At 42.2% G+C, this 15,038-nt stretch overlaps 1 pseudogene across 1 annotated transcript; it reads right to left on the minus strand.

Annotated features, from left to right (window-relative positions):
- Positions 1-255: 255 nt before the first annotated feature.
- On the minus strand, positions 256-14,299 carry LOC311614781 (non-POU domain-containing octamer-binding protein-like; annotated as a pseudogene). Its single transcript has 2 exons — positions 14,161-14,299; positions 256-1,607 (listed from the first exon to the last, which is right to left on the minus strand). The product of its transcript is annotated as a non-POU domain-containing octamer-binding protein-like (transcript).
- Between the last annotated feature and the right edge of the window lie 739 nt (positions 14,300-15,038).

Below are 15,038 nucleotides of genomic sequence, written 5' to 3' on the forward strand. Positions count from 1 at the left end.
CAGTAATCACATGAGACTTCAGGAATGCATCACACAGTTATGATTAAATGATATATCACACAGAACTGATTTGTTAAATATTGCCCATCCCTTGCCCACTGCCTCTAGCACAATCCCTAGAGTAGTAGTACAGGCAGGGAAGACCTAACTATTGGAAGGAATCTCTAACACTTTTCCAGGATACAATTCTGGCTACCCAAAAAGTGTCCTTCTCTTAAGGGTTTTGTGAAACTAGATACTTCAATTTTATTAGTATCAGCGATTTTTGTTTGAAGAAAATTCAGCTCCAGGATCTGCACAGTTGAATGCAGGAGGTGTTCCACCAATTGTTCTTATTCCTTCCATTGTAGCAGTGTGGTCAAAACATTTGGTAGTTGGTAGGGTCAATCTCAAGGTTTCATCTGGCATCATAGTAGAAGGTACTGGAGGAGCTGAGGTATCAGCAGGCATAGGAGCAGGGGGGGGGGGGGGCATGGCACTTCTGTTGTTTATGCCCATAGCACCTTCCATAGTTGTCTGGCCCATTTGTATCTCCTGCTGTCTGACATCAGGGAAGAACCCCTTGAATTCTTCCTGTTGTCATGGCCTCTCTTCTTCATGTTGTCTGTGCTCCTCCCCTGGTTTGAGCTCAAGCTGCTTTAGTTTTTGCACTTCATGATTGTACAGGTTTTCAATCCTCCAAATTCTTTCATGTCTCATCAAATCCTGCCTCATTAGCATGTCTTGGTGCTCATGGTGAGCAGCCTCCATCTCATTTTTTAATGAGCTTCCTTGATGTTGTGATCCATTTGGTCCTGCTGCTACTTCTCCATCTCAGTGAGTGCCTTCCAGTGATTGGCATACTCATACTCAAAGGAGCCAGGCTGTGCAAATCGAAGTGACTGCTCCCACTTGCTCCTTGTGAAACTGCTGATTCTCTAAAACCAGATTCTCTGGAATTCCTCCATCATCTAACTGGTCCATGGGCTCCACAGTCACAGGCAAAGGCAATGTAGTAAACAGGAAAGAGCCTTCACTGCTTTTGTCCAGAGCTTTCCAAGCAGCTGTCTTCCCTGAGAATTCAACAATGCCTTTTGCTGAGGGCCTTCCTCAATTATCCACAATAACTATCGCCCTCTCCATCTGGCTGAACACAAAAGGGCTTCCTCCAGCAGTTTGTTGGATACATACTGAGGAAGGTTTCAGACTGTAAGGGATACTCTATGCTCAGCAAAGTACACATGCAGCTGCTTTCCACGGAGTGGCATGTTGTCCAGCTCTACTTTAGCAATTTCTGTTAGAGTTTGTGTTTCCAAGCAGATAAAGCCAAAGCTCTTATCGTTATGAATGAAGACTTTGCCTGACTTCCCATATTTCTCAAATATTCCCTCACTTCATCCTCAGTGATATTAGGAGAAAGATTGCACTCAAAGAGCTAGCTACATTAGGTGAAGATCTCTCCTGGCTTCCTAAAATTCTTCAGGTCAATAGTCAAGCCTTCATTTTGGCTGCTGGCTTGTTGCCCTTTTGCAGGTATTGATGCAGTGGTGGCTGCTGCTCTTGCTGCTGCCTTGGAGCATGGTTTTGCTCCTCCAAGTTAAAGGTTTTATTCTCCTTTTTGCACCCCTCTATTGACTGTTCTCACCTCAGACTAATGGTGACCACAACTAGTTTCAATAGTTTACAGGCTTACTTCCAAGTGCCCAGAGCTATCACACAGCCCAGATTTCCACTGTGATGCCTCGCTAAAACTAATAATAATAACTACTATGTATTGAAAAATAACAATGTGCCAGACATTGTTCTAGGTGCTTTATATAAGCATTATCTCAATTAGATCTCAAATAAACTTATGAGGTAAATACTATTATTCACCTCATTTTATAGATTAAGAAAGTGAAGCTTAAAGAGGTTAGATAGATTTTATTAAGGCACAAACTCAAGTCCAGTGCCCTTTTCATTACATCACTTTTTTGTCATAGAGTGATAAGAAAGAAAAGGACATACCCTGGCCAGCCATAACAGTCATATCAACTCTAACAACCAGAAGATTCTCACATCACATTTTAAAAAACATTTTTATTGATTTTTAGAGTGAGAGGAAGGCAGAGAGAGAAACAATGATGTGAGAGAGAAACAAGGATTAGCTGCCTCCTGCCCCTCTGCCTCCAGGAGGGATTTAAGCCTGCAACACGGGCATGTGCACTGACAGAGAATGGAACCAGCAACCTTTTGGTGCATGGGACAACCCCCAACTAACTGAGCCACACTGGTAAGGGCTCATATCATATTTTTTTCAGCAATAAACTTGCCAAAAGATCTTAAATCTAACCCTAAGACAGACTCCACTCATGGTCCAAAGGAAACTGTGGAAATGTTTTCTATCGTTGATATGGGTAAAAAGAGAGTTTGGATGTGACAATAAATTTATAGGTGCTTTTAGATGAGAAAACTATAACATGTATTTTCTGTGGTCATTTCAAGTGCTTTTTTTGAATTTGCACTTTGTTTCTATCTAACCCCTTTCATGATCAATTTATGATGGAGCTTTAATGCCAACATCCCTTTCATAATCTCTTTACTGATACATCAGTCTTAAAGTGGCACAAGATTTGAGGGGCACTAAGAAAACTTCAGGATTTGTATTTATTCTCCTATTAAATTGTAAGTCCTCTGAAAGGGTAGGCTATTGTCACTGCTTGAATAATCACACAGTTTCTTATTGATATTAGTTCATCCCATTGTTTTCCAATATGAAGGCTAAGAACCATGATTATAGTTCATGTTGGATGGAGAATTAGGGGCAAAGGACAAGCTGCAATTGGGGTTCTGGAAGGGAGCCACCAAGAGAAGCCTAGGCTCCTTCTCAAATTTATTGAGGGTCAGTGCTGACCCTTAGCATGTGGCATTCTATATGGCTAATCAATACGGAGCTCACATTAAGACCCCTTGTCTTCTGTCTATGATTTGTAGGAAGCTGAAGGAAGATCATATATATAATATGTTGAGGAAGCTGACCCCTGCTGACCCACCCTGAGAAGGGCTTGGTTTCAAGGTGGTTGTCCAGCAGTAAACAGGGCTTATACCAAGTATTTCACACTCTTTCACCTAGATCTCCCTGTGCTAAACAAGATGGATGGTTGAGATCAAGTGGGATTTACAGCCAGAAAAAAGGCATTTTTCTCTGTTTATTTACTTTTCAATAAAACTAAGTAGCCCACAAAAGAGTCAAACCAGTGAGTCTGCCCCTCCTTGGTATACACTAGGCTTGGCATTGTACCCTGAAAGATATATTCTTGGACACCAGCTTCTCTATCTTCAAACCATAGAATGTCAGAGCAGTAGGAAGACTCCTAACTCACACAGTTCCACCCTTAGTTGCACAAACAAGGGACAGAGCAGCTCAGAGAAGGAGATGGATTTGCTCAAGGTCATGAAGTGAGATAATTGTGGGCTAAAACCCAGATGTCCTGATTCCTGGATGAGTACTCTTCCACTCCACCACATTGTAACCTCATCAATGGCAGACCTCCAATTAGGGCCTCTTGGCTTACATCTGTTTCAACTCCTAGCTGGCTTTTGGGGCTCACTTTGTAATCCAAGGCCGTTTGGATAGTGCCTCAGTGTCATCCTGGATTGTTCTTCCCAGATCAACTGAGATACAAGCCAGGATAGAACACTGCCACAAAATCAGTCCCCCCTGGCCTCTGCACTATGAGTAAAGGAAAATGAATGTCTTCGTCTTCTGTCTGGGGCTCTCAGATTGCTAAACAGATGTCTGTCTCAAAATGACTCCTTAGATACTAGGCAGGGAAAATATTGGTTACATGCCCTGGTAAGGGAACACAAGCTTTTATAGTGCCAAAGAGCCGCTGTTGCCTACCTCCCCCTCTCCCCCACAGGTCCAAATGTACAAAATGTTGAATTTTCCTTGTCAAAGATGTGTGCAGAGCCCACTACTTGAAACATTCTGGTTATCCCTCTGTTTTTGGAAAATTTGCTTTTTAAGTACAAGCTTGAGCTCTTCTCAGAAGGCCTTACCTGTTCTTCCACCAGGCATTAGACTCTTGACACAGTTTTTCCATTCACATGAAATAACCAGTATTTCCCCAGTCCTGACCAAAAAAAGAAAAAAGAAAATATGTCATTTTGTTTAGCCTTCTGTATTCCATATATTTGCATGCTTCTCCTCCCTGAACCCACAAGACTGTGGCAATGAATGGGCACTATTTTTGGAGCTAACCTAAGTGAAAGGACAGTGGCACTGGAGTGAGGAATTTGAAAAGGGATTCCTATGTCTCTGGTGCTAGGCTCGGCTCCTATTTCACTTTAAGCCTCAACTCAGTAAAAGTAATCATTTGGTGTTGCTGCCTAATGCTGACGATACTTAGTTCCTGCTGGGTCTACTTTCAACAGCTCAAATATAGCAGGGTACACAAGTTGGAGCATGTTCCTTAGGAAGGGTTCATGACATATGGCCACTCGCTTAGCAGGGCCAAAACTATTTCTCCCTGGAGGCTGACAGCTGCTCTGCTGAGGCCCTCTGGACAGGCTAGGCAGCCTTCCAAGATGAGAAAGTCCATTTATTCTCCACCATCACCTTTACCATCAAAAAAAGAAGCTAGAGTGAGACTGTCTTCTTACATAGTTTAAGTTAGGGATGGCTCTACATAAACTTCATATGATTCAAGTGACATCTCTAGGACCAGCTTTAGGCAAAGCTGAAAGAGGTGACCATCTACACATTCTGATATAATGGCTGTCCGGAAGGGCTGTAATTATCTCTCCTTCCAGGCCATTATGCTGACAGAAATCTTAGACCAAATATGTAAGTTATGGATTCTGACATCTCCACCATTTCCTTTTAAGGGAAACTACATGGCCCGTGGTTCTTACTTAAGAAAATAGCCCTATACTATTCTTTGAAACTTGAATGGTTACTTCTTTAGTCATGAATGGACATCTGACCTGAGGGCACTGACTCTATTGACTGGTGGATGACTTTGTATGAAGTGGACTAGCTAGAAAGCCATGCTTAATAGGGCAATGGGAAGTAGCTAGGACACATCCTTGGGATGCAAATATGAAAACACTGGGATTTTTAATTCATTGGTAGCAGAAGCATAAATGAAAAAGTACTAGACCAAACCAGAGAACAACTGCAGTGTTGTTTCTTTTTAGTGGAAGAACACTTGATAACATTCCAGCTATTGAAGAGATAATGAGATTCAATCCCTAAAAACTCTCTTAGTTCCTGAATGATGCCAAATCCTAAGTTACTCTTAGAAGTTTTGAAGGCACATTTATTTGTCTTCATGTAGTTGGGGGTCAGGCTGAAATATGCAAAAGAGATCTTTCTCTTGAGAGTAATGGGTAAAAAATCGTAGCATCAGTGGACTCTTTTCCCTTAGAACTAACCTTAGACTATTGGTAAGCCTTGGTAAGCCCACCAATTTCTTGCATATCATATAAAAGTCCCATCCTCCGTCCTTTTCTCTAATTCCATCCATCTGCCCAAATCTAGTCCAAGACTCATCATCACTTGATGTGGCCAGCTTCCCAGCAGGGTGATAAGGAGATCAACCTCTCTCTTTCTGAGCATTCCAACCCAGATCAATCCAATAAGGCAGTATACAAGAGCCTTCTGTCACCTTGCCTATAGTGGGGGAATACCAACTTAGCTTTTGCCTTTAGATCTAGGCCAACATGATTGCAGATTTCCAACTAAAATTCCAGGCCTTATACATGGTCCCCACACTGACTAATGTGGGCACCAAGAGGGGTTGGGCACAAAGCCAATGTTGATTTGTGGCAGCTCCGGAGGCCTTTCAAGGCATAATAATTATCCTTCCAAGCCTCTTGTCATAAATAGCTAGCATGAGTGATTTTGCAGTATTTTTTAAGTTGCATGGGCAGTTCATTTTTGGGCTTGGTGTTGTGGACAGAATTGTGAAAGAACCCTAACTATCCCAGATTTTACCAAAAGCCAACCCTATCATCTTTTTTTAGTCTGGGATAAATTAGCCTGTGTGGGGAAGCAAAGAAAGATAAATGATACAAGGCCACTGTTTTCAAACCTCTGGAAAATCCATGGTGAAAAATATTCATGACACAGATATTTGTACCATCATATGGTGAGAGCCCAATAGAATTTCTTCTAGAAAAAGAACCTCGATGATAGTGTCCCTCAAGTAGGCCCATCTGAACCAGTTTTTGAAATTCAACCCTCCATTTATGATATTTATGCTGGAGATTAGCTAGGCCTGCCCTGATGGAAAAAGGATGCTCTAGGTGACATCTCAAGAATCTCTGCATATAGTGGGAGAAATGGCCATGGAAGTTATAGAATGATTCCAGGACCCAATGGACTAAGCAAAATCTCATTTCACTGCTGGATCCATACAACAAAAATCAATTTTGCACCTTCAGTTACAGAAAAAGTGAAAACTTCGAAGCTAATATAACTCTAGATTTTTCTTTTTTAAAATAAATCTTTATTGCTCAGATTATACAATTGTTCCTCATTTTTCTCTCCCTCGCTCCCCTCCACCCAGTTCCCACCCCACCCTCTGCCCTTACCCCCCTACTGTCCTCATCCATAGGTATACAATTTGTCCAGTCTCTTCCTGCACCCCCCAGAACCCTTTCCCCATGAGAATAGTCAGTCCACTCCCTTTCTATGCCCCTGATTCTATTATATGAACCAGTTTATTCTGTTCATCAGATTTGTTATTCACTTAATTTTTAGATTCACTTGTTGATAGTTATGTATTTGTTGTTCATAATTTTTATCTTTACCTTTTTTCTTCTTAAAGAATACCTTTCAGCATTTCATATAATATTAGCTTGGCCATGATGAACTCCTTTAGCTTTTTCTTGTCTGTGAAGCTCTTTATCTGACCTTCAATTCTGAATGATAGCTTTGCTGGATAGAGTAATCTTGGTTGTAGGTTCTTGCTACTCATCACTTTGACTATTTCTTGCCACTCCCTTCTGGCCTGCATAGTTTCTGTTGAGAAATCAGATGACAGTCATATGGGTACTCCCTTGTAAGTAACTGTTTTTCTCTTGCTGCCTTTAATATTCTCTCTTTCTCTTTTGCTCTTGGCATTTTAATTATGATGTGTCTTGGTGTGATCCTCTTTTGATTCCTTTTGTTTGGGGTTCTCTGCACTTCCTGGATTTGTAAATCTATTTCTCTCACCAGGTGGGGGAAATTTTCTGTCATTATTTATTCGAATAGGTTTTCAATATCTTGCTCTCTCTCTTCTTCTGGCACCCCCATAATTCAGATGTTGGTATGCTTGAAGTTGTCCCAGAGGCTCCTTACACTATCTTAATATTTTTGGATTCTTTTTGGTTTTTTCTTTTCTAGTTGGGTGTTTTTGCTTCTTTATATTTCAAATCTTTGACTTGATTCTTGTGATCCTGTAGTCTGCTGTTGGATATTTGTATATTATTCTTTATTTCAGTCATTGTATGCTTAATTTCTAGTTGGTCCTTTTTCATATCCTCAGGGGTCTCAATAAATGTATTGGCTGTTTCTAGAAAATTCCTGAAAAACCATATAACTGTAGTTTTGAACTCTATATCCAGTTGTTTGCTTTCCTACATTTTTTTTTACTTGTGCCCTGTTTCTTTGTCTCCACATTTTTGCTGCATCTCTGTGTTGATAGCATAGCTCTTTGTGCTAGATGTCCTATAGGGCCCAGTGGCTCAGCCTCCCTAGTTACCTGAGGTGGACACTCTTGGTGCACGCCTTTGTGGGCTGTGTGCACAGTCTTGTTGTAGTTAAGCCTTGATTGTTGTTGGTATCACTGGGAGGAATTTACGTCCAGGCCAACTGGCTGTGAGGATCAGCTGTGTCTACAATGGGAGAACTTCTAAGCTGGAGACACCCTTATGAGACAAGACTTGCTTCAGTGGGGCTTTGGTGCTCACTGAGTCTTCCCCCTGAGTGTGTCCCTTATGGATCTGAGGAGTTGTAATCTGGATGGTCCCATTCTGACCCCTGAGTACACTGGCTCTCGGATCTCCAAGGAGGTGCTAATTTAGTTTCTGTCTGAGGCCACCCAGCAGGAGCTATGGAGAGATCTATAGATTCCTCTTCTTTGTTTGGATTTTGGAGGTACCCAAATTAAGCCCAGCTGTGTAGCAATTCAGGCTGCTGTGGGGCTTTGGGCCTTCTTTTTGATGTTCTGTGTCTTTCTGGCTCAGCTGCAATTTGTTAGATAATTGTAGATTTCAAAGGACCAAGCCATTCATATGCAAAATCCTCTGTGCACAGCTTTGGGGCGGGTTCTCAGGGTGGAGCAAACAGCAATGTCTTCCCATCAACCCTGCCCTAAGAGGCCCCTAGGTCTCAGTGTCTCTTAGTAATAGCTGCAAGCACCTCTGAGAGAAAGCTGCCCTCGAGTTTTACTTGATGCCAGACAGTCCAGTTTTTCTCTGTATGAGTCTGGGTTCCCAGAGTATCACCCAGAACTGGAGTTAAAGAGCAGTTGGGAGCTTTTGTCTCCCTCCTGGTTGAAAAACATAGCCACATACTCAGCTGCCAGCCCTCTCCGCACACGCTTGCCTCTGTACCTCTGCACTTTACTTCTGAAGCTCCTCTGAGTCTCAGTATGCTTTTCTCTTTCCTTCTAGTTGTAGAATTTGCACTCAGCCAGCCTTCCTGTGGTTAAGGATGATGTCCATTTTGTCTTTTAGTTGTAGTTTTGAAGTGGTTGTGCGAGGCAGCAAGTTCAAGTGTTTACCTATGCCGCCATCTCGGTTTCTCCCCTAAAAATATATTTTTTAAAGTTATTAAAAAAAAGAATTCATTGGAAGGAATACACAGGAGATTAGGGGAAGATAAGGATTGGATCAGTAAATTAGAAAAGAGGGTATAAAAGAACCACTCAATCAGAGAATCAAGAAATAAAAAACAATGAAAACACAGGAGGGAACTGTGGAAAAACATGAAATGAAATAACAATACTTACATCATAGGAGTATCAGAAGATTATGATAGTGAGCAAGGGATAGAGAACCTATTTGAAGAAATAATGGCAAAAACTTCTCTAATCTGGTGAAGAAAAAATCACAGAAGTTTAGTAAGCATATGGAGTCCCAAGCAAGGAGAACCCAAACAGGCCCATATCCAGACATATCATAATTAAAATGCCAAAAATTATAGACAATTAATTTTAAAGGGATCAAGAGAAAAGCAAGTTGTTACCTACAAAGGAGTTTCCATAAGGCTTTCAGCTGATTTTTTATCAGAAACTCTACAGGCCAGAAGTGAATGGCATGAAATATTCAAGGTACTGAAAAGCAAGGATCTAAAACCAAGATTACTATATTCAGCAAGGCTATCATTCAAAATAGATGGTGAAATAAAGAGCTTCCCAGACAAAAAAAAAAAAAGGCTAAAGGAGTTTATCACCATCAAATTAGCACTGCAAGAAATGCTAAAGGGACTGCTGTAATACTACCATCAAGTAATCAACAAATGACAAGTGCTGGTGCGGATGTGGAGAAAAGGGAACCCTAGTACACTGCTGGTGGGAATGCAGACTGGTGCAGCCATTATGGAAAACAGTATTGAGTTACCTCAAAAAATTAAATATGAAACTGCCATTTGACCCAGTGATCCCACTTTTAGGAATATATCTTAAGAAACTCAAAACACCAATCAGAAAGAATGTGTGCACCCCTATGTTCATAGCAGTATAATTTACAATAGCTAAGATCTGGAAACAGCCCAAGTGCCTATGAGTAGATGAATGGATAAAAATGCTGTGATACATTTACACCATGCAACATCATACATCAGTAAAACAGAATGATTTCTTATCCTTTTAGATAGCACGGAGAGACCTGGAGAGTATTATGCTAAATGAAATAAGCCAGTCAGAGAAAGTTAAGTATCACATGATCTCACTCATATGTGGAATCTAATGAATAAAATAAACTGATGAACAAAATAGATCCAGAGATATAGAAGCATGGGACAGATTGTCAAATCTCAGAGGGAAGGTGAGGATGGGTGGGAGGAGATCAACCAAAGATACAGCCAACCCATGAACTTCAGAACTATTGGTGAAGGCCTGAGGTAGGAGGTGACAGCAGGCTAGAAGGGTTCAATTGGGGGGAAACAGGGGCATGTATAATACTTTTAGCAATAAACATTTAAAAAAATATTGGGACATTGAAAAACACATGTTCTTTGGGGGATTCAGGGTTTTAGAATGTTTGAGATTGGGATTTTCTAGAAAAGTCAGTTTCTGTGCCTAAGAGGTAGCTTGTATTCTGCTCTTTGCTACCTAGTCCTGAAAACTCTGTCCAATGGCTTGGTCAAGTACAAATTTACCACTTTTGGAGGAAAATGAGACTGACAGACATTAGGACCTGGCAGGAATCTCAGAATGTAGCTAATGCAATCATCCTCCTCCCCACCTTCATGAATAAACACCCAAAGGACTCGGAAGCTCAGAAAAAGAAAGTGTATTGCTCAAAGTTACACATTAATCTCATAGTAGAGCATTGATTTCTTCCTCTTAATCTTTCACCTGAGCCTTTATTAGTAAGGGTTTAGAAAGAAAATGTGTGCAGCACAAAACAGATAGTTAAAAAACCACAAATCTAGGACACTTAAGCTATTACCTCAGTGTCTCAACTTCAGAACTATTGATATTTTGTGCCAGATAACTCTTTGTTGTGGAGAATTTCTTGTGCATTGTAAGATGTTTAGAAGCATCCCTGGCCTCTATCCACCAGATGTCAATAGTAAAAATGTTTTCAATGTTTCTGAATGGTCTATGCAGCCGGGGGGGGGGGGGCGGGTGTGCAAAATAACCTCAGGTTGAGAACCATTGATGAATAGGAGCAGCACTGTAAACTCAGCTTCCTCGTTGGCTATCTTCTGAACCCTTAACTATAGTTTCTCCAGTGGTGATATAAGCTAGCCTCATGGTTGATGGCTCCCATGTGTGCATCTCTAGCTTTGACCTCTTCTACCCACTCTTGTTTCATATATTCACTACCTACTTGACATCTTTATTGTCATAGGTATCTCAGACAGTATGTTCAACACCAAACTCCTTATTCTTGACTCTTCCTTTTCCCATCTTATTCTTGCTTATATTCATTCATTCATTCATTCATTCATTCATTCTTACATTATACAATATTGCAAACCTACTGTATAAATTTCCCGTGGCTGCTGTAACAGATTACCACAAACTTGGTAAGACTTTAAATAATATAAATTTATTATCTTATAGTTCTGAAGGCCAGAAGTCCCATATCAAGGTCTCAGTAGAACTGTCCTCTCTCCAAAGGCTCTAGGAGAGAGTTTTTCTTTGCCTCTTTCAATTTATGGTAGTTACAGGCATTTCTTGACTCGTGGCTGTGTCACTCCAGTTTCTGACTCTGTCTTTATATAGCCTCCTCATTTTCTTCTCTCCTTTGTATGTCTCTTGTAAGGATACTTGTCATTGGATTTAAGACCCACCCAAATAATTCATATGATCTCATCTCAAGATCTTTAACTTAATTACATCTGCAAAGATCCTTTTTCCAAATATGGTCACACTCAGAGGTTCTTGAGGTTAGGACATGGACATATATTTTAGGGGCCATTATTTAACTTATCATGCCTATTATGTACCAGGGATATTATAAGCACTGAGGATGGAGTAGAAAACGAAACAAAGTCCCTGATCTCATGGAAATTATACTATAATATATTATAGGGATATAGATAATAAATAGGTAGCTATTTAATATATGACCCAGAATATACAATGTAATGCCAGGACATAATTAACATAATGATATAATAATATGATATCATATAATCTATAATAATAAAAGCATAATATGCTAATTAGATCAGAGAAACAACATTTCAGACGTCATTGCTGATGTCCTTGCAGATGAAGCCACAGCAGTGGAGGCAGAGGCAGGGGCAGAGGAAGTTAGGGGAGGCAGGCAGAGTGGTTAGGGGCAATCAGGCAGGTGGGCAGAGTGGTTAGGGGTGATCAGGCAGGCAGGTGAGTGCTTAGGGACAATCAGACAAGCAGATGAGTGGTTAGGGGTGATCAGGCAGACAGGTAAGTGGTTAGGAGCGATCAGGCAGGCAGGCAAGTAGTTAGGAAAGATCAGGCAGGCAGGTGAGTGGTTAAGGGTGATAAGGCAGCCAGGCAAGTGGTTAGGGAAAGTCAGGCAGGCAGGCAGAGGCATAAGGGGAGATGATGCAGGCAGGCAAGCAGTTGGGGGTGATCAGGTAGGCAGGCAGAGTGGTTAGAGGCAATCAGGCAGGCAGGTGAATGTTTAGGAGCAATGAGGCAGGCAGGCAGAGGTGGTTATGGGTGATTAGGCAGGCAGGCAAGTGGTTAGGAGCAATGATGCAGGCAGATGAGTGGTTAGGGACGATCAGGCCTAAACTGGCAGTTGGACATCCCCCAAGAGGTTCTGGATTGAAGAAGGTGAGGCTGGGCTGAGAAAACCCCCTGTGCATGAATTTCATGCACCAGGACTCTAGTATAATATATTTAATATAGGGCAAAAGTAGGTTTACAATTGAAAGTACACAAAACACAATTTATTCTTATATCATTATTTATTAACTAGAGGCCCAGTGCATGAAATTTTTGCATGGGTGTGGGGGAGGTGTCCCTCAGCCTTGCCTATACCCTCTCCAATCTTGGACCCCTTGAGGGTTGTCCAACTTCCAGTTTAGCCTGGTCCCAGAGTTCATCCCTCTCATAATCCAGGACTGCTGGCTCCCAACTGCTCACCTGCTTGCCTTCCTGATTGCCCTTAACCGCTTCTGCCTGCCAGCCTGATCACCCCCTAACCACTCCCCTGCCAGCCTTATTGATGTCTAACTGCTCCCCTGCCAGCCTGTTTGCCCCCAACTTCCCTCCTCTGTTGGCCTGATCACCCCTAACTTCCCTTCCCAGCAGGCTTGATCACCCCCAACTGCCCTCCCTTGCAGGCCTGATAAATAAAGAGGAAATATGCAAATTGACTGTCACACCATCACAAAGATGGCAGTGCCAATAGCCACAAGATGGCAGCACCCAGTTTCCTCAGCTCCACTGGAATCCCCCAGTCCTTTCAGCCCCACTGGGGGTGGGGGGGGGGGAGAGAGACACGCGGGGAGAGGGGAGAGCAGGTGCACGATGTGGCCGGACCTGCCCTCAAATCCCCCTGCTGCCCAGGGCCAGCTGAGGCACAGGTAAGCCTCGAATGGTGGCTGCCCAGCCACCTAGGGCCAGCCTGAGGCACAGGCAATCCTTGGATACTGACTGCTCAGCTGCCTATGGCCAGCTCAAGGTGCAGGCAAGCCTCAGATGGTGGCTGCCCAGCTGCATAGGGCCACCTGAGGCTCAGCTAACAAGGGCTTGGCCAAGGCTTGCACTGTCAGCAGTGGCAGCAGCAGAGGTGTCAATGGGGCATTACCTCCCCTGATCTCCGGGTTACCTCCCACCCCTGAGGGCTCCCAGACTGTGAGAGGGGGCAGACCAGGCTGAGGGACCCCCCCCCCCCAATGCATGAATTTTCATGCACCAGGCCTCTAGCAATATAATATACTACAACATTGTTAAGGAGAAAAATACAGCAGGGTAAAAATAGGTTATGACAGGGGCTGCTACTTTTGATAGAGTGCTCAGAGAAAGCCTCTTGGAAGAGGTGACATTCAAGTAGAGAACTAAAGCACAGGAGCAAAGCATAGGAAGGTCTGGAGAAGGTGCTAGAGGTAGAGGGAACAGCAAGTGCAAAGGCCTTTAAAGGACTCCTTCTTACCATGTTTGAAAAAGAACAAGGTGGGGCAGGGTGAGTGTTTAATAGACCTGACCAGAAGAATGGCAGAAAATAAGTTTGGAGGCGTTATCAGAGACCAGAACACATAGGGAATTGTGGACCATGGAAAGGACTTTGACTTTATTCTAAGTGTTATGGAAAAACATTTGTTTGAGGTTGGAGATGAAGGGGGTGATACTGTCTGATTCACATTTTGAGAAAATTAGCCTGGCTGCTATGTAGAAAATGATGTGCATCAGCAGGGAAAGCGCATAGGTACAGGCAATGATTCCAGCCAATAGCAAGGGAAAGGTGGTATCCCCATCCAGTTATTCAGGCCAAAAACCTGGGAATCATTCTGGATTTCTCTCTTTCTTTATCGCCTACTTCTAATCCATTGGAAAATCCTGTTGGCTTCATATTCATATTCATATTCATATTCATATTCGTATTCGTATTCATATTCATATTCATATTCATAGTGTATCCAGAGTCTGTCCACTTTCTCTCCCTCTACCAGCATCATCCTTATACAAACCACCATCATTTCTTACCTAGACCATGATAATAGCCTCCTAACTAGTCTCTCTACTTTAACTTTGCCTCCCTAGTCTATTTTCAATACAGCAGCCAAATCAAACTTTTAAAATCATAAGTCGGAACATTCACCCCCTGGCTTAAAACCCTCACTTAAAATAAAATCCAACACCATTTTCTACTATTCTCACATTCACTTGCCACACATTCCAGCCACTCTGTTCTTCTTTCTCTTCCTTGAATATTTTCATCTTGTTCTTACCTCAGGGCCTTTGCACTAGCTATTCCTCTAGATCAGGGGTCTTCAAACTACGGCCCGCGGGCCACATGCAGCCCCCAGGGGAGTCTGATCCTGCCCGCCAGGTTTTTTGGGCAGTGAGCGCAGCCAAGGTGTTACAGTAGGGATTAGTAGTTCATATAGTCCGGCCCTCCAGCTCTCTGAGGGACCGTGATCTGGCCCCCACTTTAAAAAGTTTGAGGACCCCTGATCTAGATAGTAATATAGGTGGTCTCTAAAACCTACATACTTCTTTTAGTTAAATATATTGAAATCTTCCCAACAATGGCAGATCTATTATTTTTATTATTTTACTTAAACTGCTATATATTTTTCATGTTTTTTATTTATTTTATTTTTAAATTAATCTTTATTGTTGAAAGTATCACAGAGGTCTCCCTTCCCCCCTCATTGATCCCCTCTGCCCCATACCTCCCTATCACTTTCTCCA

Source organism: Pipistrellus hanaki (genome assembly GCF_964339955.1).
Source record: "Pipistrellus hanaki genome assembly, chromosome: X".
Taxonomy (NCBI): domain Eukaryota; kingdom Metazoa; phylum Chordata; class Mammalia; order Chiroptera; family Vespertilionidae; genus Pipistrellus; species Pipistrellus hanaki.